Raw genomic sequence first — 4,750 nt, 5'->3', positions numbered from 1 at the left:
AAACAAGCCCACGCTGCAGAAGGAAGGGGGTAACGGGGGAGAGTGAGCAAGGAAGCTGAAAATAAACCGCTAACACCTAGCAGACACGGTTCCAGCACACAAGGTTTCAATGGTTTTGCTTTTTAAAGGACAAAAGGGGGGGGAGAGGGCTAAAGGAGGGGGAAAAGGACGCATGAAGCGACAGCAGGCGAGGGGAGGAATCCAGAGCACGTTATGAAAAAAAAGGGGGCGAGGGGGAAAAGAGGGCGGTCCCTGGGCGTGCCTGGCCTTAAGTAGCCCAGGCCATGCCTCCCCTCGCCCACTGATTGGCGGGCTGGGTCACAAGCACGCCCAGGGATTCTCCAGATCTCGCGGGGGCGAGGGAAGCCCCCGCAAATGTGGGAGGAGCCTGCCCGCAACACCCACTCCTCTGCAGGCTCGGAAAGGGCTTTGTGGAACGCAGGAACAGAACGCTACAAGAGGCAGCTGAAGCTCTACTGTTTGATGCTGGCCTGCCCCCACTTTTTGGGGGAAGCTTGGAAATAGGCCAACTTCACAATTAATCGCTCTTATAGCTCTGTTGTAGGGGACACGCCCTATTTCCTGCTGCACAGTAAGAAGCACAAGGTGCATTTCTTCTGTGTGTTTGGTTGCGAGGCTTGGGTTCTTGTGCCAAAGGCCCAACGCAAGAAGGGTGACCCAAGGTCTCGGAAAATGAACTTTTGTGGGTATGAGCCTGGGACAAAGGGGTGGAGATTTGCCTATCCAGAAGGCGATCAGTCCATGATTCTAGTCAGCAGGAGTGCTGAGTTCTGTGAGCAGAGTGGGTGGACACGGATCCATGGGAATCCTGACATTCTCTCAGAGAGTCTATCTGATTCTGCTGAGGAGGAAGAGCTAGACGCTGAACCTGATGCTGAGGATCAGGTCTCTGACCAGGAGCAGGAACAGGGAACGGCATCTCCACAGGCTATCAAGAGAGAGCCAAAAAGTGAGCCTTCATCTCCCGTCAGTCAAGTGCAGAAGGCAAAAAGATGCAGTAAGTCAGAGGGGGAGTCTTCTGATGACAAGGACACACTAGCTGGCCCCAGTGGGTCAGAGGAGGCACCTGAGACAGTGCTCAGATGTTCCACACGTGCTACGAAAGGGGTACCTCCTGAGAGGTTCGAGGTCACTAGCATGTGGGTTGGTTTAGCGCAGTGCAAACCAGAGAGTTTTGAGGAAGTTCAACAGTTGCCTGAAACAGAAGCCAGGAAATGGAAGAGGCAATGGGAAAGGAGTTGAACTCAATGAAGTCTTTAGGTGTGTTTTCCACCACGAAGCTGCCAGCAGGCAAGCAGGCCGTGAGCTGTCACTGGGTTTACAGGATTAAGCCCACAGCATCTGTAGGACCACAGTACCAGGCTAGGCTAGTAACCAGAAGGTTCACACAGCAGAAGGGGCTGCATTACACCAAGGTGTATGCTCCTACTTCACGGAGTGAAACTCTGCGCATGCTTTTAGCAGTAGTTGCTCAAAGAGGGCACCAAGTGCACCACTTTGATGTAGATGTGGCTTATTTGAACGCAGATCTGAAGGAGGATCTGTACATGCTTCCTCCTCCAGGGTTTGAGAGCAATGAGCCAAGTGCTTTGTGGAAATTGCACAGCTCCATTTGCGGTTTAAAACAATTGGCCAGAAATTGGAACATGTGTCTGAATGAAGCTTTGGGAAGTTTGGGTTTCCAGAGGAGTCTTGCAGACAGTTGCCTGTACCTGAAGGGGTCAGGAGAGACACAGGAGGTGGTCCTGGTGTTTGTGGACGACCTTCTGTACACGGCACAGACAGGTAGACAGGTGCAAGGTTTTGCCAAAGAGCTTGGTAAGCAGTTTAAGCTCAAAAACCTTGGTCCCGTTCAGGTTTATCTGGGAGTTAAGATATATAGGTCAGAAAAGCAAGATTGAGAAGTTCAGGATGTCTGACTGTGCAGGGGTCAGAACGCCCATGGAGACAAGCTACGTGAAGGACAGTCAGCTTGGGGAGCGTTCTGAGTTCCAAAACCCTGAGGTGTTTCAGTCAGCGCTAGGGAGTCTGTTGTATCTCTCTCAGTGGAGCAGACCGGACATAGCGTTTGCTTTCAATCTGCTCAGCTGGGAAGCTACAAAGCCCAGTGTGAGTGCCTGGCTAGGCCTCAAGAGAGTGTTGAGGTATTTGCAGGATACCAAAGATTTTTGCCTCACGTCAGCTGAAGGTGACGCACGGCTAATGTGCGGACTGACAGCGACTGGGCAAATCTTGGAAACAGGAAATCTGTGTCTGGACTGGTAGTAAAGTTTGGGGAATCTCTGGTTGGGTGGAAGTCCCGGAAGCAAAGTCTTATTGCACTTTCCTCTACTGAAGCTGAGTTCAGTGCGTTGTCTGATTTGTGCTGGGAGTTGGACTTCTTCCGGTGTTTGATACAAGAGATCTGTGGGGATTGTTGCTTGCCCATCACTGTTTGGGAAGACAATCAACCCTGTCTTAAGTTGGCAGAGTCTCGACAGTTTAAGTCCAGAACCAAGCATTTGGACATACGTTTCCAGAATGTGTGTCAGAGTGTCCAGGCAGGTAGGATACGACTCAAGTACTGTTCAAGCCGGGAGAACCTAGCTGATGGGTTTACTAAACCCTTGAGCTTCAAGCGTCATGGGGAGTTCTGTGAAGGGTTGTGTTTATGGTAAAGCCATTTCCGCGCCTCGGGGAGGAGAGGGGGTTGCGGGCTGACCCCTCCCACATTCGCGGGGGTTGGACTTTGGCCCCCGCGAGATCTAGGGAATCCCTGGGCGTGCCTTCGCCCCTGCCCGCCAATTGGCGGGCCGGGGAGGCGTGGCCTAGTGTATTTAAGGCCAGGCACGCCCCGGGACCGCCCTCTTCACTCCTCGGCAGCTGAGAGGTTTTCCCATCCCACCCACCCTCAGGTTAGGTAGACTTGACCTTGCTATGGACTTTGGTTGGTCGCCGCAAGGGGCCTGGTAGGAATTTTTCCAAGTTGGCAAATTTCCAGCCTTTTGGTTTTTTCGCCTACCTCGTAGCAAACGTCACAACTTTCGCGGTATTGGCGGTTAGGCATTGGCAGGGGTCAATTGTTATGCAAATGGACGGGGGAAGGAAACGCCATCACCTTCCCCCAAGGAAAAAGGGTAGTCCGGTAGAGGACTCCGGGGGGCGTTGCCTTGTCCGAGACCTAGTAAGGTAAGGGCCTCTGGCAAGCCCACGAGCGGTGACACCCATGGGGTCCTAGTTGGCGTACTTCAACAGGACCCCCACGGTTTGTGTTTAACCCTTCCCGGTCACCATGCCGGGTAGTTGAAAGGAGCCAATGACTAAGGCCAATACCTTCAATTCTGTAATCAATAAAGTTGTGGCCATTTACGCCCATTAACCTTAAATAACGTGTCCCGTGACTTCATTTCATATGGGGGAGGGAACTTGCCACGCAAGTGGTTGTACATACAGTTTCCCTCAGTATGCGAGACGAGAGGGGGTGTGAGGAGAATCAGAAGTTACAGGGTTAAACAGTTCTGCGTGACGTCTCACATTCTGAGGCGTGGTTTTGTTCCCATCAGGGAATTTTCCTTTGTGTGTGAGTTACTTTCATTTTGGCTGTTGAGTCGAGAAGATGTCCACTCCATCTCCAGGTTGATTTATGATGTTTTTTCTACTCATTAAAGACTGTTTAGATTAGCAAGAAGCCTGTGTACAGTCTTTGATTTATCACCCACACAAGGCACCTTTCTGTTGCTGCGATACTCTGCTCGTTTCTCTCTGGTCGGGGACAGAGGGTGGCGCTTGGGGGGGAACTGTCATCGCACCACTCCTTGGTGTGTGGAGTGGCTCAGGGTGCGATACTCTCCCCGATGCTTTTCAACATCTTTATGCGCCCCCTCGCCCAGCTTGTCTGGAGTTTTGAGCTGGGCTGCCATTAGTAAGCTGATGACACCCAACTCTATCTGTTGATGGATGGCCATCCTGACTCGGCCCCAGACACACTGATCAGATGTTTGGAAGCTGTGGCTGGATGGTTACGTGGGAGCCGGTTGAAGTTAAATCCTTCGAAGACAGAGGTTCTTTGGCTGGGAAGGGATGATATGGGATTGGGGGGGGGCAACTCCCATCTCTTGCGGGGGTGCAATTAGTGCCAGCACTGTCCGTTAAGAGTTTGGGTGTAATTTTTGTTGGTTTCTATTTCCCTCACTGAGCAGCAAATGCATGTCACAAGACATTGTTTACATTCCACAGTCCAAGTTACTGTTGGGTTCCCACGGGAAAGGGAGACTGGATGTGATGTACACTGGTTTCCTGTTTTTCAGTGTTCAGTCGTTTTCTTTGTTAGAGAGTTGAGAGGGTTGCTCTCTGCTCTCACAGAGGCAAGATGTATGTTTGTGTGTTCTCGGTATAGATGAGAAATAAAATTAGCATGTAGCACAATACCTGCTTATCCTTTCGTCTGCGAACTATACTCTGCTGTACCAGCTCCAGATGGGCCGGAGCTGGACAAACTAACATTTTTGGGTTCCGGGCCCAGAAGTCGGATCGGAATGACGAATGGCTGCCGGCAGAGGAACGGAACGGTGTTATCTGCTCTGCATGTCAAGAAGATTGATGACAGGTATCTTGGATAGTTTTATTGCTTTATTGTTCGGCGTCCAGCCACACTTCCCCCTGCGAGCCTCTGCAGGTCGTAAGGCAATTAGCAATTAGCAAAGTTGCACAGCGGTCGTGTGTCGAAAGAGCAGTAAATCAGTCCCAAACG

This window comes from Podarcis gaigeae (assembly GCF_964106915.1).
Source record: "Podarcis gaigeae genome assembly, chromosome: W".
NCBI lineage: Eukaryota > Metazoa > Chordata > Lepidosauria > Squamata > Lacertidae > Podarcis > Podarcis gaigeae.
This window is presented reverse-complemented; position numbering follows the sequence as displayed.